The sequence below is a fragment of the Tursiops truncatus genome, chromosome 16, assembly GCF_011762595.2.
Source record: "Tursiops truncatus isolate mTurTru1 chromosome 16, mTurTru1.mat.Y, whole genome shotgun sequence".
NCBI classification, from domain to species: Eukaryota; Metazoa; Chordata; class Mammalia; order Artiodactyla; family Delphinidae; genus Tursiops; species Tursiops truncatus.
In genome coordinates, this window is record NC_047049.1 from 81,632,065 (window position 1) to 81,654,709 (window position 22,645).

General features: G+C 53.9%; 1 protein-coding gene and 1 pseudogene across 2 annotated transcripts in view; both read right to left on the reverse strand.

Moving 5' to 3' along the window:
* Positions 1–22,645, reverse strand: part of GALNT2 (polypeptide N-acetylgalactosaminyltransferase 2) — a 180,155-nt gene that overhangs the window by 140,304 nt on the left and 17,206 nt on the right. The window lies entirely within an intron of this gene.
* On the reverse strand, positions 16,379–22,498 carry LOC141276768 (mitochondrial import inner membrane translocase subunit TIM14 pseudogene; annotated as a pseudogene).

A 22,645-nucleotide genomic window follows, 5' to 3' on the forward strand; every position in this document is an offset into this window, starting at 1 on the left:
CTGGCCTTATTTATGACTGAAATACCGCAGGTCACTGTGGTGACCCTGAAGATGGTGGCACTGGCCACTATGCATGACTAATGCCCCTTGTCAACGGCTAGCCTGCAGGCTGGAGATGGTGGCCCGTCCTTACCGCTATTATTAATGCCACACCACATTCACCACAGAGATCGAGAGCTCGATCCTGTGTTCTAGACCAGATGAAGGTGGGCTGAGGACACGTTTCCCAGGTCAGGCACGCACTCCACCGCAGCAGGCCAGCTCACTGTCAGGTCCAGGACCACCAGCTCAGTGGACTCCTGCCCGTCCCCCTCCCACCCCATCACCAGTGTTGAGGTCATCATGCTGCCGCTTAAGCCCACTCACCCTCCTCTGGCTAAGAAATCCCTCCACCTCACTACCACTCAAAAATAATTCTTTCAAAGTTAAAGAGGTAATAACATGGAAAATCTCTGTCAATTTACTAACCTCACATGCCTTCCTGAGTTTCAGCAAGGAGGATTCACTTGGGAAAATTCCTTCACAAGTAACAGCTTGAAGCTACCAGGTGACCGCAGAGAAAGGGCAAGAATGACTAAACCTCCCACTGGAATGAGGTGTGAAAAGAACAGGAAACTCAACAGAAAACCTGATGTTCAATGTGGTCAAAAAGGAATCACTGTGGCCCATTTCAAAAACCTCAGATTACCAGGGACGCAGTTCAGTGCACGGGAACCTCCAACTCTAATGGAAGCCAGCTCTGAACTTAAAGGAAACAGACGACAAAACGGGTTTCCCTTAGAATGAGACTCCTGACACCCAAGGCTTGTAACACAATGGCCTTCGTGCTGTCACGTCAAGTGCTGCACAGAGAAGCACAGAGAGTAAGTCCTTCGTCCACTGCCTCACCTGTCTGCCAGGTGCACAGCACATGTCAACATTACTCTGCAAAAAAGAAACCAGCCCTTCGCCATGGCGATGAGTCACAGCAGCAACGGGAAGAGAGGCCCCACCTCCCCAATCAGTGCCCCATCCCGCAAGCCTGGAGGCACCAGTCCCCTCCCCCCAGAATCTCCTTCTCGGAGAACATGGACTCTTACCTACCTCATCAGGCACAAAGAAGTTGCCAGCACTCCCTGGGCTCTGAAGGCAACCGGAGGAGCATCTGAAACCCCACCGCTGTCTGCACTGGGCAAAGTCCCAACGGGCACCTCTAGCTCCCAGACGGCACTCAGCGATGAGCCGGCCCCGTCCCCAGCCCCTTCTTCTGCACTTTGCCTGGGATGCTTCTCTACATCTTCACAAGAGCTCAGCTCTTGCCCAAGACGGTCTCTAGCTGCTCTGTGCAGGCTTCTTGTCCTTGAGGGAGGGACCCCCGCATCCCCTCCCAACGGCTCCCGGCAAGCAAGGCTGCACCCTTTGGCTCCGAGTATAGACTGGACACAGAGGCCGGGCAGACTAGATGCTGAACGAGGGAGGAGAGAGAGGAAGAAGCTGCACACCGAAAACTGAGGCCCACTCTCCCCGGCCCCCCGGCTCTAGGCTGGACTGTCGCAGCCCCCGTCAGAGCCCTGGGCGTCACGCGAGGGGACCAGGCCAGGCCACCCTGCAGCTCTCGGGCTCCCTCCCGCCAGACGCCGGGCCCCACGCACTGCAACCTTCTCGCACCCAGCTTTCAAGCCTGGCAGGGGAAGGACCGTGTGGGTCTCTGTCCAGCTGCCGCCCAAGCCATGTGGGTGCAGAGCTTCCCGCGAGGCCAGCAGCGCTGGAGGAGAGCCTCGCGCTTGGGAACACACGAGCATGTGCGTGGTCTCTGCAGGGCCCTGTCCCGCTCCCGGTCATCAGAGACCCCAACAAAACCCTGGGCGGGAACTTTGCTGGCCATCCAGTGGTTAAGACTCTGCACTTCCCATGCAGGGGGTTCGGGTTTGATCCCTGGTTGGGAAGCTAAGATCCCACGTGCCTCACGGCCAAAAAGCCAAAATAGAAAACAGAAGCAATATTGTAACAAATTCAATAAAGACTTTAAAATTGGTCCACATCAAAAAAAAACCTTAAAAAAAAAAAAAAAGGGCTTCCCTGGTGGCACAGTGGTTGAGAGTCCACCTGCCGATGCAGGGGACACGGGTTCGTGCCCCGGTCTGGGAAGATCCCACATGCCGTGGAGCGGCTGGGCCCATGAGCCATGGCCGCTGAGCCCGCGCGTCCGGAGCCTGTGTTCCGCAACGGGAGAGGCCACAACAGTGAGAGGCCCACGTACCGCAAAAAAAATACAAAACGCCGTGGGCAGACCACAGTGACTGGCATTGCGGAGGTGCATGAAGACACTGTTTCCTGGGAGAGACACCTGTCCCGTGTTAGGTTTTTGCCCCGGCTGACAGCCCAGACCTGGACCTCGAGGGCTGATTGCTCCCGGGCGAGCCCACACAAGGTGGCCTGCAGCTCAGGGAGGCCGATGGAGCTTCCTCTCAGCCCACCCGCCCCTCCCTCCTGTCCCCTCCTAGCCCTCCCATCCACACAAGAGCAGAGGCCACCCCACAACCCACAAATGGAGGCGGAGCGCTGCCTGACCCTCAGACTCCAGGACAACTAAAGCGCCTGGACGTTGCGGACACTCGTTCAAACGCGGGGCTCCCGGCACCTCCTGAGGCACTGCCTCTTTCCTCTGTGAAGCACCTGCCCCGCGTGCGCAGACGGCACGCCACACACCCCTCCAGACGCACCGGGAGTGGGCGCCCACGCCGAGCTAAGCCAGTCGGCTCCTCCCGGGAAGTGCAGGTCCGCCTAGGCTGGGGGCCGAGCTCAGGACGAGCAGACGTAGGGGTCCTCTGCAGGGGGAGGAGAGAGCAGCCAGGAGGCCTGGAGGAGCGGAGCTGGCACGCAGCGTGGCCACCAAGGTCTGGGCTGTTCCCAGGCCCGTATTCTCACCCGGCTCTCTGAGGCCAGAAAGCCCTCCTACTCTCAGTACCATGAGACACCCTAACAGCCACACGATAAACTCCCTCCTCTGCTGAAGCTAGCCTTCAATAGGCTGCTTTTACTTGTAACCAAGAAGATCTTTTTAAAGGAAATACATCAGAAATCAAAGAACAGCAAAGAGACTGCTGGTATGAGAATCTGGGGGCCTCCGCACAGGTGATACAGGAAAAGGGCAATAAACGTTTTGCTCCCAGATTTCAGGTCCTAAACTCTAGATTCTGTATTCAAGATACTTTTCTCTTTCCTGAATGACACAATCTTCCATTTTCGATCTAACATAAATTATCTGAGTGATACAGTCTTCATTTTAAGAAGTTCTGGTTCAGGCAACCTGACAATTAATTCAGTGCAACAAGCTAATCAAAGTAAAAGGTACAACAGCAAACTCGTTTCCATCCAAGTGCTGGGTCTGGGATTTAAAGCAGTGAAAATCAAAACTTGAAACTCTGAAACAAGCCCTCGTGATTTCAGCTGGCAAGAGAAAGCCTACCTGGGTTCCTTTCCTGAGGATGCAGTGCTTTCTCGGGTTGCTGCTTTTGAATACCTGAGAGCATCATGGTCAGACTGAGCCGGGAAGAGTCACCTGGGAGCGTACATACGTGGGCACACACCCACCTGTACACACACACACAGGTACAGACACATAGGTACACACACGTGCCTCCACACAGGTACAGACACACACACACAGGTACACACACACACACACACACACACACACACACACATTCCCACAAGTCAGGGATGACCAACGCCTTCGACTCATCCTTTATGAGCTCGCCTGGTAGTGGTGCTTCCTGCATTTGGAGAGAAGAGCGTGAATTTCCCCCCCGAGGTCCCACGGTCTCCCAGGAACCTGCTCTCCTGGCCTGTGCAGAGCTCGGCCGGAAGGGCAGGTGCTGCACGCATGGTCCTATCCTGCACCTCCGCTCCCTCACCCACTGCAGCAGCCCCGCTACCCTCCAGGAAGGTCGGCTGGTGCCCAAAGCCTCTCAACTCCCACTCGATGCACCCGCATTCCCAGTCTCACCTCAACCAGAAAAGTCCCCAGACCGATCCGCTGGAGAAAAAATAAAACCCAGGAAAGCACAGCTGAGAGGGACCCTCAGGGCTCAGGCAAAGAAGTTAGAAACAGATAAATAACGTGTGGGCAGCAGCAGGGAGCAGCGTACCGTGTCACTTCCGTGTACAACACACTGCCCCACGTGCTCCCATCACTCACGCACCCACCCTCTCACGCGCCTTGGCATCTCCCAGGAGGGGGAGGGCACCTGGCGGCAGGGTCAGGCCCCCACCCCAAGGAGCCACGCTCCAGCCACTTTACAAGTCCTGGCCCATGGGACATGGGGGGCGCCCCGGCCCTCAGAGTTTGTGACTCAGACAAGGACAGCCCAGAACGGTCTCCATCCCATCCTCAGAGACAGAGACCTTTCTTCCTCCAAATGAGCCTTCTGCACAGGAAGACGCGAAAGAGGGGGTGAAGGAGGAGGCCACAGAACCGAAAGCCCTGCAGCACCGGAACCTAGAGCTGCAAGCCAGATGCGGGGGGGACGAGGTGGGGCCCGAGGCCACCCAACTTAGACCAACACTTCCACCCTGAGTCAGGGTGTCGCGGTCACCGGCACGGGCGGGCACAGAGCGGGAGGGCGCTGGTCCCTGCATAGCTCTGCCCGCAAGGCCACCAGCCGGTGCCACACGCTGCACGCGGGGTCCTTTCCACACCCGTGATGCCAGTGCAGGAATCAGAAACAAGCCTGGCACGTGGACACCGTGTCCAAAGACCCAGAGGGTAGCAAACTCATGAGATGAACGTGCCGGCCTCCTGCCTTCGGGGCTCCTGGCCTGCTGGTCTAACTGCGCCCCCTCCCCTCCCCACCCCACAGCTGCTGGCCCTTCTTTCCAGCTCGCCCGGGGTGGTGTTGGGCCTGCTTCACAGACCAATCCCACCTCTGCGACTCCTCCCGGCTACCACCTCTCCATCAGCCCCGCCGGCCTCCTCTGCCTCCACAGCCTCTCCTGCTGCACCCAACGCCCCGACCTCCAAGGCCCCCACACACACACACCCGGCCCCTCCCTGGGAACCGCGCAGCCCGCCCACTAGAGAAGACCCCGCCGCCCCCGCCCACTAGAGAAGGCCCCGCCGCCCCCCGCACCCACTAGAGAAGGCCCCGCCCCCCGCCCACTAGAGAAGGCCCCGCCGCCCCTACCCGGGGACGCTTTCTGGATCGCCCTCCGGGAGGATGATTTAACTGATCATCAGATCCTCTCTACTAGGACCCGACCAGGCCTAGGAGCCAAGCAGCAGTTTCGCAGTGCAACGAGGTTCCCAAAGACAATGTCCTTTACATCAAAGGTCATCAGTGGACAATGGCTCGAGCAGCCTGCAGAGGCGTGGCGGGCAGAGTTTTCAAGAGCCGCCTCCCCAGGACCAGGGCTCGCAGCCCACGGAACTCTCCACCACCACTTCTGGAACCAGCTCCCGGTCCCCACTGAACAGGCCGCCACCCCCATGCTGTTCCTGCTGCTCCCAGCTCCGGCCACACCTGGTGGGGGCGCCCTCAGGCCGCGCATCACCCTCACATGTGAAGCACTAAGACTCTCTAGCATGTTCTGTCAGCCGAAGAACATTCGTTGGCCACCACCGAGGGCCAGAGGCACTGTGCTGGGACACCAGCGCGTGCGGCCCGCCTGCCGTCCGAGGACTTGGCACGTGCTCGGCAAGACTGACTGTTAAAGGAGGACCAAGGACAGAAGAAACCAGCCATAGGCGTTATCAGCAGATGCCCTCTCACGAACGCCTGGCACACAGGAAACGCTCACCGGTCACTCATTCCTGTTACATCATCCTGTCCCACCTCAACCCCCCAAAAGCCCTTGATGTCAACTGAAATGAACAGGCACTAAAGCCAAACACAAAACAAAAGCACTGCAGCACCTCCAGGGGTGGTTGGGTTTCAAGGCAGTGGCCAAATGACCACTGGTTTCAGCAGACTGTAGGGACGCAGGGCCTCAGGTGTCCAGGGACCCACCCAGGCCCCAAGGATGCTGCAGCCCCCAGCAGCAGGCACCGTGCTGTTATCTCCAGCTGGCGCCCCTCCTCCTCCGCAGCTCCCTGGGCGATGGAACCCCCCTCCCCCACAGGCATGGCTAACCTCACAGAGAGGAATAAACGCGCTGTCCAGAGGTACGTGCCTCATCCATGGGGAGAACCCAGAACTCTGCTATCACTCAAGAGCCCAGCAGACAGAGGACGATGCCCAGTCACCATGCGTGCGCAGCCCTGAGCAGGAGAAGCTGGCATGGAGTTGGCACGTGGTTAATACGCAACTATCGCACAAGACCAGCCTCTGAGAAGTCAGGTTCGAAGACTGACCTAAAGAAATGAATCATCTCTACTGCATCCGCTGTGACGGCCGCTGAGGCACCGACAGGGCTGAGAAGAAAGGTGAGCGGGAGAGGCTGGAAAGACAGTGCGCGCGCTGACGGGTGACAGGCCTGGACCTGGCGTCAGACAGAGCTAGGTCTCCGTCACTTACCAGCTGTCCATCCTAAACGAGTCTGCTGCCCACACCCCAACGTGTAAAAGAGGGGAAATCGTACTCACGAGCCCTAGGACGCTAACCCCGAAGCAGATGCAAATACAGGTGAGTGTCCTGTAGAGCCGTGCTGCAGCGGCACCACAGAAGCCCTCACTTCTGTACGCTGCTCTGTGTACCTTCATCCACGCTGACCGCCACGAGGGCAAGGGGGCTGAGAGAGACCACGTCCCCACCAGAGCTGAGGCAGCAAAAAGCTCATCGGATCCAAGACCCACCAGCTGCAGGGCCGTTAACTTCACCTAACGCTCAGGAGGAAAAACGTTAGCCAGCAAACCATGAGGCACCATCCATGACAAGACGCAACCTGATTCCAGAGATGTGAAAATGTGAGTGGGAAGAAGTGCATTTTCAAATCAATGAGGCACGGTGCGAGGAGAATCCCGGGGGCCCTAGAGCTCAGGGTCTGGTCCTGACTGCGCAACGTCCAAGGCCAGTTTGAGCCCATGGAGAGGTGGCGTCCAGCAGGGGCCGCTCTTCAATAACCCTGGACCTTGTTTGAATTCCAGGCTCCCTGTCCCTCATGGAGGTTCTCATTCAGTGGATCTGGGCTAGGGACACGCTACGCTCTGGAAGGGGTAGACGGTAGAGGGTTCCTGCCACCCACCAGCCAGCCCTCTCATGCCCCGCCCACTGCCATGCCCTGGGCTGAGAACGTGCAAGGTGTCTGTGCCTACGGCGCCCTGTGCCCGTCAGTGCACAGAGCCCAGAAAAGCCAACAGGAGGGGTCTGCCCACCAGAGCCCCCTTCGCCCCCTGGCCTCCGGCATCAGGACACCCCTTTGGTGAAGAAAGGCCCACCAGAACAGACGTGGGGATCCAACCCCGCACGCTCTGTGGTCCTCCCACACCTCACTCCCGGCTCGTCTCTCCTGCACACTTTCCCCGATTCTGATTCATCTTCTGAGTGTGCCGCTGCAGACCTCCAATTAGAACGGGGGGCTGGAGGCGTGCTCGGCAGCCTTTCCCTAAGTTGGCTGTGACTCAGCCTGGCAAAGCCCCAGGCGCCGTTACAGCGGCCGCCTTCTGCCCCTTTATTAGCTCGGCGAGCAGCAAAGACCAGTAATCACAGGCTCCAATCAATGCTCAAAGCACATTCGCCAGCACCTCCCGAGACCTAGAGAAAGAACAGGCGCGCAGCTCCTTTTTCCCAGCTCGGCAAAGTTCATTTGCATTTTGAGCAACGGGGACACGGGTGGGACTCCGTGGCTGGTGAATTATGCACTCCAGGATTTCTGAAGCCTATTAAGAAAGGAGAGCCTCCGTGGGCAGCGAGCACGACGCAGCTCCGGCCACCCGTCTCCCTCCTCCCGCCCTCACTCAGCACATCTCACTTATTTTATAACTCAAGGCATCCAACTAGGCAGGGGTTTTAAAGCTTCCCATTTCTGGGTCTAGAGAGCCAGGGGGCTGAATACCTGACGATCAGGCTACAGCGACAGCCACTGCTCTCTGAGGCCCACCAGCTGCTTCTGATAACCTATTTTACCATGATAGGAAAGGATTGCAGGGCTGTCTATGCCCAAATCCCCCAGAAAATAGGATTTCAGCCTTTTTAGATAGTGGTTCCATTAAGCTCTGGAGAAAGGAGTGGAGGAGACACCGGGGGTCGGGGGGTGAGGAGAGAGGCCCCCGCCCGGCTCCAGCTGCCCCTTCCAGTCCCAGAGCCCGCAGTCTGTGCAGGTCCAACATCCTACATCCTGAGGGAATACGAGGAGCTTAAGGAGGTTCGGGAGTCAGAGGGAAAAGGCCGCTAGTTACTGAGCAGGGGCAGGGTGCGCGCTCAGCACAGTGGGTGTACAGGGAGCAGCGGCTGAATCAGTTAATTCACGACACCAAGCCCGTGGCTTTGGGGGGTAAGCGCCTCCACTCTGAGCAGCGAACTCTGCTGGAGGAGGGAATCGTGACTCGGGGAAGGTCAGGTCATCACTCGCCAAGTAAATGACTAGGGGAAGGGAAAGAATAAATAACAACCCGTGACCTGATAAAGGGTTCGTCTACATCGGCTGACTCATTCCAGAATTGAGGCCAAAAGCAGGGTTAACTGCAACAGGGCCGACACGATAATTACGTGTTTTTTGGGTTTTGGTGTTTTTAAAAGCCACCAACTCCTTTCCTTAGAGCCACACACAAAATCCTGCAGGGAGCTCTTTCCTGGAAGTAGAAATGCGTCCTCGGAGAGCCCCACTGATGCAGGCAGCCTTGTAGCTCACCGACACCTGCCTCAAACCGAGCAGGAGAGCCGACTGGCATTTCTTCCCAACCCCGGGGCTGAGGATGGAAACGTGGTCGCGGCGGTGGACTCTTGTCCTGGAGGAAAGACCGCGGATGCGGGAGAGCATCTCCACGCTCACCTCTGCGCCAATTCTTGCTGAATAAAGATAAGTCACCTTCGCACAAAAGCAGGGTCGCTCACGGATACAAAGTAAACAGCAGTGGAGAGAGTAAAAGCCACACTAAGGGTCTCTGCTGCGCAAACCGAGATTCCACGAATGTTATTAAAATCTATTAAGGGGATTTTGGCCTCCGTGAAACCTAAGGAAAGATTATTAAAGGAAAAAGGACCACAGCTGTCTCTCTACCTCCGTAAATGGCTCTTTCAAGCAACTGTTTTTCCGGACAGCCTCACCCCGGAGGAAGTTGAAGCTGTTAAAAATTCTGCAAAGCAAATGACTAGGATTATGAGAATCCCTGAAGCGTCGTGCTCTAAACACCATCTCAGGAAGACCAACAGATGCCGGTCTCAGCCTCAGTGAGACCCATCGAAGCAAAATGTCACTTCTTCCAGCCCCAGAGGGAGTCCTCAGATGACACCTTGTCCATGCTCCTCCTGTGGCCCCCCCCGCCCCCCCCCAAAGACAGAGTCCCTTGGAGTTCCACTGTCACAGCAGCTGGATGTTTTCACTCTCCACTACCCAACACTCTCTTTGTTATTTCCCCTATGGAATCTGTTTCCATCAATGCCTAGGGAAAAAACTGGGAGTGCCTTAGTTTGCTCTGTCTCTCTTGGGGGGAAAACAAGCTGTCCTCAGTTATCACACTAAGTACATGTCATTCTACCCAGACGCAGAGGCAGTTGTCACAAAGCCCGTGCGGCCTCACGTCAGATCAATAAGCAACTTCTACCTGGCTTTTGCAAATACGAATACTTCAAAGACCCCAAACTGGAACCCCTGAGGTATAAACCTTCTCCATAGAACCACATCTGCTGCAAACTCTTCCAGAAAATAAACTGGGAATTCTAAAACAGGAAGTCAACGATTTAGGCTTATAATTCCAGAGAGACACAACTTCACTCTTGAGACCAAAACTGCTGCATTTGTTGTGAAGCCGCAGTTACGTCTCAAGCAGGTGCTCCCTTCATGATGCTTCTTCGCTCCTGCGTTTACAGCATGGAAAATCCGACCTCCCACCAACGGTTGGGGGTGCCCACTGTGCCGGGGACCAGTCGGGCTCCGGAGACTCAACAGTAAACAAAACATACCTGTCCCCAAAGGGGCTTCAGCTCATCTCCCCTTTCCTGACTTTAAAAGGAAGAGTCGAGCCTGTTTTTCAGGAGAAAAAGAGATTCTTCTAAGAGAAGCAAAAAGTTTTGAGCCTTGTAAGCCCTTAAAACGTACTAGCACTTAAGATTAGCTCCTCGGACAGACAACTTGTCTTTGCACTTTCACACAATGAAGACGGCTCAGGGGAAGGGCGAACTGTGCCTTGCCAACCAAGCAAGCATCGGGAACCACCGGGGAGAGCTCATCTCAGGAGGCAGCATCTCATTCCATCCACTCTTTGCACTTCTGTTTGGCAAAGGGGCAGAACGGGAGATAAGGAAGTTGTCCCCCAAATCTCTGCTACGGACTTCGATCCTCGGCCCCAGGCCACCCTGCTCCAAAGGACCAGGAAAGGGGTCCACATTATAGAGTTTCATGTGGGAAGAGAGGAAAGTATCAGAACAGGAATCATCACATACAAAAAACAGCAGGAACAACAGCCCATCACAGATTTACAGAACTCACAGTCCCACTTATGACACATTTATTTTTCCATCGCCCTTACGTTGTTTATTAAACATTTATTCCTGGTCCTGAGCTTAGCTGACCAGGACCTGAAAACTTGTTAAAACACCATCAGGATCATGTCAAGAAGCCTTTAAGTAGTCTAAAAAAGGCACGTTGTTTGTATCTGTCTTGACAGACCGGGAGTATATTCTGCAGGCTTAAGAATTTCAGTTCAATAAACACATGCTGGCACCTGACGTACTTGGGAGTGGGGAGGGCGTGGGTGAGAGCGGCCAGCCCCCTGGCAGCCCTGACGGAGCTGACCACAAGGCCCGAGGGTCCCAGCCCCTCCCAGGGAGGAAAGAACGGGCAGGGGTAGAGGGCGGGGGGAAGATGCTTATTTAACATTTACTGCAAAAGCCGGAATTACAAGGAGGCACCCCTGGCGTGACATGTTTAGGAAGCGGAGAGGTGGATTATATATACATACACACGTATACACATATACACACATACACGCACACATATATACACACATACACGTATGTGTACAACACACTTAGGAATTGTCAGGGGAATATACATCTACACACATCTACATACACGTGTGTGGATGGATGTACACACGCGTGTATATAGATATGTGTATATTTCCCTCCCACACTTCCTAAGTGTGTCCTACGTGGGTGTGTGTGTGTGTAGGTTTGTGTGTCCATGTATATTTCCCCCAGACACTTGAGCGTGTAGCTATACATACGTACGTACATGTGTGTATACATACACATACACAGGCTGTGGAGTGAGGCGGCCCTGCATTTTCATCGTTGGAACACATCTCTGCCGAAAGAGCGTGTGACCTTGAGTAAGTTATTCAGCACCTATAGCTGCTCATTTGCAGAATTGGGTCCGTAATACCTAGGCCTCACAGGACCGTTGATGGTGAAAAGGAGCGCTGGGCGGCTCCACTGTGCACAGCACGAGGCGCACAGTAGGTGCACAACAAGGAAGCCGCTCCCGTGCCCTGTGGAACCATCTGAGGTGTATTAGCCACACCTCAGAATTTAGAAACCTGAGGCACAGAGCGATGGGGCAAGCGGCCTGGAATCGTAGCAAATTGAAACTACTTCCAGGACTCAATCCTTCATTTTTTAAATCGGTCATTGAACAAACAAGACACTGAACCCCTTGCTCTTCTCCATGGACCGTGTGGGCAGCTGGGACGAGCCAGCAGACAACCACAGGCCTGCCCTCGAGGAGCTGCGGGCCTGGTGGCGGGGAAGGCGCTAAGTCTTCACTCGTGCAGGACTGGTGACGCCACGGGTATGGCAGCTCCTGGGGGTCGGACGCCTCAGACCCTGGAAGGGACAGAAGCCGAGAAGAGCCGGGAACCAGACTGGCCCCTCCTACAGGGGCCAGGCCCAAGGGGAGGGCCGGGCCCTCGGGCCTGGGTGCGCAAGGCCATCTGCAGGGCCCCAAGGCACGGGGACTCCAGGACATGACTGGGGGGAGCCCCCCTGGCAGCCGTCACAACACAAGGAAGAAAACATCTCCTTCGAGGAACAAAGGCCAGAATGTCATTCAGCCGAGCACCCTCTGCTGAGCCCTGGGCGGCCGCAGCGCCTCCAGCCCGGTTCCAGCCGGCACCTCCTGGGCGTCAGAGCTCAGACGGTGGAGGAAAGCCCTCCCGGGGCCAAGCCAGAGCTGTGTGGACTCGCTGAAGGTTCCGGAAACACACTGGGGTGTTAATGATTTCGAGAAACTCGCAGCAATGAACGCACTAGCCTCTTGACGACCCGAGACTCCCAAGGACGGCGGCCCCAACCCCGGGCCCCAGCCACGTACCCTCCCCCGGCCCCGGGTGCCCCGGGCTGGTTCCCGAGGATGGCAGACAGCCTGGGTGCCCCCACTCCTGCCGACAGGGGTGAGGAAACGGGTGAGCCAGGCAGGGGCACCGACACTGCTGCAGCCCAGGGCAGCCCCCTTCCCTCCCCCACCACCCCCACCCCGCCCCCGTCCCGGAAGCACACGGTGGCCGCCTGCGCTCCACGGAAACACCCGCATCAGAGAACAACCACCGGTGGATACGGGCAACAGTAGCGCAACTCTTCTCAGAAAGCAAGCAACAAGCACGTGGTCAGAGGATGGCTGCGGCGAGGGCTCAGACGAGGAAGTGATTCGGCACAGCCGGGAGCATCTGAGCCAGGGCGGCGCGGGTGGACTCGCTTAATGACTGGGTCTAGACACCAGCTCAGCTAGAACTGCAGCCCCATTATGGAGTGAAAGCTACCCCGCCCACCGCCCTGCCTCACCTTGGGCTCAGGAAGCAGATTCCTGGAAACACCCCGGCAAATCCACAAGCTACACAACTCACAACTCACGCCCACGAAGTCTAAAGAGATGCTGTCTCACAGGAGGGGCCGCACACTGGATAAAAGCAGACAGACCAAGTGACGGGGAAGAAAGAAGTCTGATTCGGCGGGGGCTGACTCGACAGAACCTACATTGCCTCCAGATAGGCCTCCAAACCTCCCAATCCCACGAACTACCCCCATGCAGTTCAAGTCTGTGCTAAAAAGAGTGAGTGTAAGGGTTTGAAGTTTCTGGAAGAAGGAAGTTATTCCAAATCTCTACTATGAACATCTGCTCACCAGAATACAAACAAGAAGATTCAGAATTTCTTCTGGTATTAACTACTAAGAATTATGTACTTCTTTTTACATGATACACTCATACATATCAACTCATTTGTACCCCTGAAACCTTAGTAGAATTAGTATCATTATCTGTTTTATCGATGCCAAACCTAACGACTCAGAAATGTAAAACCTGCCCAAAATTGCCAGCCAGTTAAATATTAGTGACACAATGTACATTTGGTAATGTTACTGTAACTTTCCACTATTAAAAAGATATTCTAAACTTTGCTGATATCAAGCAGACATTAAACTATGATGTTTCATTTTCATGTTAAAATATAAGAAACAGCAATATTCACAATAGCCAGAAGGCGGAACTACGCCAACTGTCCACCAACGGATGAGTGGATACATACAGTGAAATATTATTCAACCTTAAAAAGGAAATTCTAACACATGCTACAACGTGGATAAACCTTGAAGACGTTATGCTAAGTGAAGTAATATACCAATCACAAAAGGACAAATATTCTATGATTCCACTCATACGAGGTCCCTTTAATAGTCAAATTCATAGGAACAAAAAGTACAGTGGTGGTTCCCAGGGGCCGGGGTGGGATGTGGAGTTAGTGTTTAACGGGGACAGAGTTTCAGTTTTACAAGATGAGAAAGTTCTGGAGACGGATGGTAGTGATGGCTGCAGCAATAACGTGAACCTACTTAATGCCACCGAACTGCACGCTTAAGAACAGTTAAGGAATATTTTATGTTACGTATGTTTTACCACAACTTTTGTAAATTTTTAAATATTTTTAAAAAGAAAATGAAAAAAGGCAAGGAAATCTACTTGGTTCACGGAAAACTGATAATCTCAATACGATAAAAATTGTATCTCGGGGCTTCCCTGGCAGCGCAGTGGTTAAGAATCCGCCTGCCAATACAGGGGACATGGGTTCGAGCCCTGGTCCGGGAAGATCCCACATGCCGCTGAGCAACTAAGCCTGTGCGCCACAAGTACTGAGTCTCCGCTCTACAGCCCACATGCCACAACTACTGAAGCCTGCGCGCCTAGAGCCCGTGCTCCACAACAAAAGAAGCCACCGCGATGAGAAGCCCGTGCACCACGAGTAGCCTCCGCTCGCCGAAACTAGAGAAAGCCTGCACGCAGCAACAAAGACCTAATTCAGCCAAAAAAAAAAAGAGAAAGTATCTCCTGAGCAAGTACACAGTGTTTTAACAATTTGGATCAATGGTTCATTAAATTAAGAGTTTGGTGTGTAAGGTCTCCCGTGATCCTGGGTCTGAGCTGGAAATGCCAGACGAGCCCTTTCATTTTTGGTTACTTTCCTTCCCCCCTTCCCAGACGCAGCTTTGGACAGTAACTCAGTATGATCCTGATGTTCTCATAACATATTTAATGAGAAAAGGGAATCATTCTGTTTGCTTCTAAACAAACCATTCAGACAGAAATGAAAGAATTACTCATCCCACAGAATCTGTTTACCATCTGCTGCTGAAGGGAAGTCTTCACTGAACTGGAGGACCTCTGCATGAATTAGACCCAAAAAGAAAAAATGCCTTCGAGGTTTCAAATCTCTTTGATTCTGTGATTGTACATACTTCAGACCAAACCGAGTCTAGCTTTGAGAAGAGAAGGGATATTAAGGAGACTCAACAGGGGCAGCAGTTCCCAGCCCGGCACCCCCAGGCTGCTAAGGATTACCAGGGAAGGCTGGAAAAATGGAATTAATTGGGAATTAAGAAGGACTTTGCCTAATAGATTAAAAAAACTTCAAATTAGATGAGGGTCAAAGGCAGAAACATTTCAGAGGTCCTGGTGAGCAAGAGGGAGGGAGGGAGGGACGGAGGGAGGGAGGGCCGGAGGAGGGGAGTGAGCCCCATCCCCGCCCACAGCAGTCAGCAGCCAACCCTTCTCTCAGTTACCTGCCGCTCGGGATTCACGTTGACAAGATCCTCATATTAACAAACATCACGATGAAATCACTGAAGCAAATGACTGATCTGCACTGATAAGGAGTTCTTTAGTCATAAATATCACACATAAGTGCGTTTTTAATATGTTTGGTTCAGTAATTAAAATCTTCTTAAAGGGGATAATTTTCTACCACGGCTCAACCTAAATTGGCAGGTCCTAGAATGAGAAGACTCCACAGATGTAGTTGGTGTGTAGTTCTTCTTAAAACGGAAAGCCAGCGGGGCAGGAGCTGGCACGGCTCAGTGAGAAGTCACTCCAGCGAACACTCCTTCTGACACAAGGCTGAGCAGGGTCCTCGCTCTGCACGGTGCGTGCCACTCTACTGCGAGGAAACGCCGCGGTTTCCTGCCTCTCAGGGCCCTGGGGCCACCCTGTCCTCCTCGGGTGGCACCTGGCGGGGGCGGAGCCTCTGCTCCATCCTCCCGGGGCCCCTCTCGCCCCAGGGCAGCTCGGAGGCTCCCTTCTCTGGTGCAGCAGCCTGGACAGCTCAAGGCCGGCGGCTGGGCTCCAGGAGAGCAAAGGGCGGCTGCCAGGCCTCTCACGGCGGGGCCGCGCCAGCCTGGGGTCACACCACCTCCCGCCCCCCCGCACCCGCAGCCACTGGGCAAGGAAGCCACCAGAAGGCTGGTGGATGGGGAAGCGGCGGGCAGAGCGCACAGGCGGGGGGGAGAGGGGGCTGCTGGGACAGGGCCGGACGGCCTCTGCCACCACAGGCACTGGCGTGGCCGTGTCCCGCAGGCCACTTTCCCCCAGAGCTCTCTCAGCGGGCGGCTGGTCTGAGTGGGCGGCTGGTCTGAGTGGGCGCCAGGCAGAGCGCAGCGGAGAGGGTCGATCCGGGGCCGGCACGGGTGGGCTCCAACCCCACCACGTCCACGCGAGTGCCAAGGCAGCCCATACAGCCTTCTCCACCCGGCGGACACTTCATCCACAACCTGGGGATGACAGCACCACCTCGCAGTCTCATAAGGACTAAATGCGCTCACGCGCGCACACACACGCGCACGCGCGCACACACGTGCACACGCGCATACACACAGCTTTAAAGAGCACGCGGGCGCTGGCCCTGCTTGCAGTGAGCGCTGCTTTTCATTCGCCGCTGCAGGGGTCACACTGTAAGCCCATCCAGGGCAGCAAGGGCAGCCACAGACCCGGGGGCCACCTGCTGCAGCAGCTCCCCGCCGGCTGGGGGCCTGGGGAAGAGCCAGGCTCTACCCAACCCCTGGAACCAGAGGCGGAGGGGCGATTCAGAAGCCAGAGCAGCTTGAACAGAGGCGCCGGCGTAGGTCACCATGAAAACCCAGGGACCATGGACTCTGCGAGGGGCTCCAGCCCGAGAGCCGTACCTGCATCTCTTTATTTAATCCGCGCCACCACGAAGGGGGCTGCAAGCACACCGGACGCAGGGTTAGATTCTGCATGTCTCAGCCTGTTTCCCGTCTAAGAAGCGGGAATAACACGTACCAGGCAGCTAACCACACTCAGGGTCAGCCCCCGCCCGCCCCATCTTTATCGCTCCTCCCCAAATTGTCGGGCTCTGACTGTTTATGTCTCTTCTGATAGTTTTTAGTTCTACCAGATATATTCCTTTGAACATAAACTCTCCAGATGTTTCGGGAAAAGCACATGTATTTCGATCCAAAGAACCGTAACGCTATGATCGCCCCCATTTAATAACTGGAGAAGCTAAGGTTAGAGAGATGAAACACCTCACGTGGCCAATAAATGGTGCAGGGTGGATTCAAACCCACTTCTCAAAAGCCTGCCCTCTTAGCAACACGCTTTGCTGCCTGTGAGGAGTGAAGTGACATGGAGGCTGAGGGACGCAGCCCACGTTGCCCTTGACCAGGTCAGAGCTGCGGGTCTGGCCACTGACAGAGGCACCATCTCCCCTCCACAGACCTGCCTTCACACGACAATGACCCGACGCTCCCGGCCTCGGCTCAGCTGATAAGGAGTTCTTTATTTTTATCATATTGAGATTATTAGTTTTCAGTGAACCAAGTAGATTTCCTTACCTTTTTTCATTTTCTTTTTAAAAATATTTAAAAATTTAAAAAAATTGTGGTAAACCATACATAACATAAAATACTGATTTTATTAAATCAGTATAGGTACTGATTTAAATAAATGGCCACGTCTGCATCTCTCCATCTGGTGTTTGGTATTTTTTTCCCCAACGCCATTAGGATGTTCACTGATCTTAATTAAAGTCTACGAGATTCTTATCAAGTATGAGGGCTAAGAAAATGTTCATTGTTCACAAGAAATGCTTTATTTTGTTAGAAAATGAAAGCTATGCAGCCACCACGGTTCCCATGTGCTTCGGCTACCAAGATACAAGTTCGCGTTGCACTGAAGAACCGGCCCTGGTCTCCTGGGTGCAGGCCCGCTGAGAGGCATGTGTACACAGTCCTGCTCGGCCAGCTCTCTGGGGCCCGGGCTCCTGCTCTGTCAACGGGGACCACAACAACCTTCTCCCGAGGGCTACGCTGAGTACCAGACTCAACACGGACAGGAACACCCCCAGGACCTGCCCAGGGAGACACTCCTTTCTTCTCCATCCTCTTCTTTTCTTCTTCTCCTTTTTCTGCCTGCCCTACCCCTCTCCCCCATCATATGGCCCTAGATTTTTTTTTGGTATGCATTTATCCGTAATTCTTGAGTATTAACCTATAAATATTCTACAATCCAGTTTAAAATCCTCAAATTTAAACAAATTTATACCAAGGCTTTGACTTAGCTTGTGCTAAATCATTTTTAAAATTTGTAGTTTTATTTTATTATAAAAAGCTGGTACTCCTATACATAAATGAATAAGAACTCAAAATTCATCATACATTTACTTCACTCATGAGCTTGACCGTCTAGTAAATCTTTAGCGTCACTGATTCTGGCTGCTATATAAGGAGATCCTCCCTTGTCTGGGCGATTTAAAAGCACAACTCATCGATGAGCATCTCGTATTTTTCCTTTATTAGCGGTAGGGCTTACACCTAGTATTGATGCTGCTTCCCGCTTTGCCGTCTGGGGTTCAAACCCACCTCTGTAATAGCCACCACTGAAGGCAGATTTCGGTAGACTTTGAAAAACTTGTTTTCCTTGAGGCTCCACGTGCTTCGTGGCTTGCAAAGCGTAACGGCCTACAACTCCTGCAGCAGCAACGCTCAGTCCAGCTGCTACCACTGTCCTGGCCGTGGTTCCCGCTGGGCTCCCAGGCGCCACCTGGAGCGCGGCTCATCCCAGCCCACCCACCAACTCTATGCCTCTACCACAAGGCCGGCCCTAGATCTTTGAACTCTTGTTCTAATGAATCTGTGTTTACACATAATATGTTTTTTTCCCATAAAGTGCCTCAAATCTTTTTAGAAGTATACGTAGCTTAAGTACACAACAGCCACCATCTAGAAGTGGAAGGAAATTTCAGAGCTGTCCCGTAACAGACACAGAAGTGGGAGATAAGGTGGTACGACGTCACCCTCCAAAAATAAAGCCAAAGAGAACCCACAGAATGAATGATGCGAGCCATCTGTGGCCGTCTTTCCAGGAAACAGCTCACTCTAATCGCAAAGAAGAACTGAAGCAAAACACCCAAGGAATGTAAGGTAGGCTGTAATCTAACCATAATGCATTTGGGAAATAGTTCTGCTGACTGCTTACTGAAGAATGTTAAGAAGAATGCCAGATGCGTCCGACAGGATCCGATTTCTAGAATTCAGACAACGGACAAGCTTTTAAACAGAGGCTTCACCGTCAATCGTTAACTCGGTATCAAGCTGTTAACTAGGTAACTGAAAGGGCACGAGGAAAACTCCAAGGCATCAGGCGGGCAGCAAGTGCAGGAAGCAGCCACCACCCCGGGCTGGAGGGAACCAAGGGAAGACGTGGAATCAGTGAGCCTTACAAACGCAGAGGGAGGAGGGCCTGAGCTGCCCCGAGAAGGGGGTCTGCTCAGCTGGCGCTGGGGTCTCTAGGACGGCGATGAGGCTGTTTCTTTCTGTGCTGGGAGGAGGGCACAGCGGGTTCTCCGGGGCAGCTAAGGGGGAGGCGTGTCCCCGGGGGCTGCTCCGGAGCGGGGGAACAGAGAGGAGGGACCAAGACCCTTCCCCTGCCTACCCGCCCGGCTGGTGCTTGGACCGCCGCCCGTCCCGGAGGGCACAGACGTGCTGTGCAGAGTCCTAGCTCCGGCGGCACAGAGGGGAGCCTAGAAGGATTTGGAGCTGAGACAACAGTTTAACAAGCTACGCACTGGGTTTTTGAAAAATGAATCTCCATCAGCACCCTAGGGAGAGGGTATTGATTCTATGCACGGAAACATCCCCAGAATGAAGGCTGATCCAGCTTCCACAGAGGGAGGGGAAACATGCCTAGGAGAACAGCTGCTCGCCCAGCGGCGCGGGTTCCCTGAGCACACGCACCCCGGAGCCCTCTCCCCCAGGCTCCGCTCCCATCAGCAATTCATGACCCAGAATCCTTATTTACCAACATTTTACAATACTGGTTCATGGAAACCCTGGGCTTTGATTGATAACCTTCTAGATGAACTAATACCATCTAGTTTCCAAACCTATGAAACCCAGAGACCCAGGGTGATTCTCTCTTTAAGTTCTGTCTGAAACAGCTCGCTGGCCTCTCTTTACCCACTGGAAAACGGACCAGTGGGTAAAGAGAAGTCTTTTGAAGAAAATAATCACGTAAGCCTCGACTGTTTCTACAAATGTGTTACACACACACAATGGTACAGACAGAAGTAAAGAAAACAGACAAAGAACTCCAACTTCCCCCTGGAAAACCTACCTCGCCATTTGTAAATTCTGTGCGGTTTATTATCCTCCAACAGAGGAATGAGCCCAAGTCCAGGGATGTCAGAAACCTCGGAAGGGCGGGTACCCCACACGCCCCCTCACATCCAGCCCGCACCACCTGATCCTTCCCGAGCGAGGGTCTCGGCTACTGGGCAAAGGACCCTGCTGGACAGCCTCCACTTTCACTCAAGGGGGCACATGCAGGGCTATGGGGAGAGCAGACGGGGTGCCGTGCGGGGCGCTGCGCGTCACCCACCGATTCCAGGTCAGGCTGGAAGGGATGGCTCTGTTCATTTCCCTGAGTGGCTCGCAGGACACTAATGACCAGAGTCCTCTAATCATGAGAAAGTTCCCAGTGCTTCCTTCCAATCAGCTGGTACCTGATCCAGAGTTTTCCTTGAGAATTACATCCACGTGGCCACTGACCCTCACACACGGGGTCATACCTCCCCCTGCAAACAACAACGAAAACAAAGCAACCCCAGATTAAAGTAAGATAGGAAAACAGAATCCAAGATTGCTCGACTACCGAACACCTCAAGCCACTCCGGATATTCATTCAGTCCAGTAAGGAAGCTGTCGTTTCTTTAAGCTCCAAACTGTCGTTTTCATATCTGTTGTTCGTTACTTTTACTGTAAACAGTAAGCTTCTCAGAGCCTCCTGAATACATGCTTATGACAAGAGCACCACTCCGTAATCCAACGGGCACTTCACTGTATGCCCATCAATATTCATCCCTGAATATAAAAGCAAGCACCCAAGTCTTCCAAAAGAAAGACCAAACTCAAGCTCAAAGCCCTACAAAATAGACCAAATATATATGTGAGGACTCCATGCGTTTTCTTCTTCCCCCCTCTGGCCGAGTGGCATGCGGGATCTTAGTTCCCCAACCAAGGATCGAATCCATGCCCCTTGCAGTGGAAGGGCGGAGTCTTAACCACTGGGCCACCAGGGAAGTCCCTGGACTCCATGAGTTTTTAAAAACACGCTTCAGCCCAAGAGCCGATGTTCTGATTTAACTGGCCTGGGGTAGGTTCTAGGCATCTGTATTTTTAAAATCTCCCTAGTTGTTCCTAACACGTGGCCAGATTGAAAACCACTGGTCTACAGTGTGAATTGGGGGGAGTGGGGCGCAGCACCCAGGCTGGGCGGGGGAAGGGGGGTAAAAGGATGAAAGACACAAGCTGCAAGGAAAACCGACGAAGACCCAGGGGAGAAGGACCAGGACGAGAAGAGAGAAGGTGACAGCAGCCGGTCTGAGGCTACTGCAGTCCTGAGATTTCACTTTAATGCAGCAATGTGAGTGCAATCAACAGGCAAAGTCCTTCACCCTGCAGATTTTTCATATGTGAAATTCAGTAATTAGGGCTGGTCATCAGATGAGACAGCTCTTAAAATATGAACCCTAAGCACGCCTGTGTGCCGGGTTCGAAGGGGCTGTGCGTCCGGCACGGGAAAGAAGAGCGCGGAAACCAGGACCCAGCTGGGGGCCTCCACCTGCACCTCTGCCGGCACCTTCCCAGGTGAAACAACGTGGCTCCCTGGCATGGAAGAAAACGTGCTGACCTCCACAAAACAACTTTGCATTTCTAACGAAATTTGCCGTGTACGCCTTTTTTGGCCAGGAAGAAGGAAAGAGGCATGCACATGTCGGCACCTGTGTGCACACGCGTACGTGTCTCTAGCTGCAGACATAAAACAACTTTCCAGCAGCTGAATTAAGGTGCGAGCACACACACGCGCACACACACACACCCCGCCCCCCTGCACACACACAATGTCCGGAACACTTTTACCGATGGGCAAAGGGTTAAGAGGCAACACCTCACCTAATCCTGGTAACAGCCCCGTGAAGCAGGCCCTGTTCCTGTCTCCACCTCGCCGACTGAGGTGACAAGGTCTTGGAAGGGCACCTGTGCGAGGACACAGCAGGAAGGAGGGCTGAGACTGGATCCAGGGGGATCCAGGGACCAGGCGCCCTCCGCCCCCTCCCCCAGGGCACACTCAGTGTCCCACAGGCACCAGGGCAGGGCAGACACACAGCTGGGAAGACAGGGCTGTGCCCTGAGCAAGCCGTTATTAATGACAAGTTATGACCCGCTGCAAGAGATCCCGCCCAGAGAGCCAGGCTACAACTGAATCCTTGTTGCTGCAAAAGTTCTGTGCTGTATGTGGGTGAAACGAAGGAGGAGGAACAAGGGGTGAAAAGGAAAATAAATCTCCTGAGCACGCAAAGAAACCCGCTCATTTTACAGCTCTTTTCCTCCTCGGCCGATGAAGAAACCCCCCCACCCAAAAAAAAATGTAAGAGAGAGAATGCCTGATGTCCAAAGGGTGAGTTGTCTTGCTGTAGGAAGTCCTCCCCTCCTATGCTGTCCTCCCGTCTCTCTCCCCTGGACCTATGCATTTTTCCAACCCCCATGCCCACGACCAAAGGACTGGGAGAATAGCTAGGAGAAGCCCTGCTAGTTCTTAGAGGCCGAGCTGACCACTTGGCTGCTGCACCACTAACCGCCATAATGCCCTCCCGCTAAATTCTCGCTCCAACGACGCCAGATGCCGTCGGCTCACAGGACTCTGTGCCCCCCTCTCCAAATAACTGAGGGCACAGTTTCCTCAGTTCCTCCTCTCGCACCTCAGAACGCCAAGCCCCGGGATAAATCCT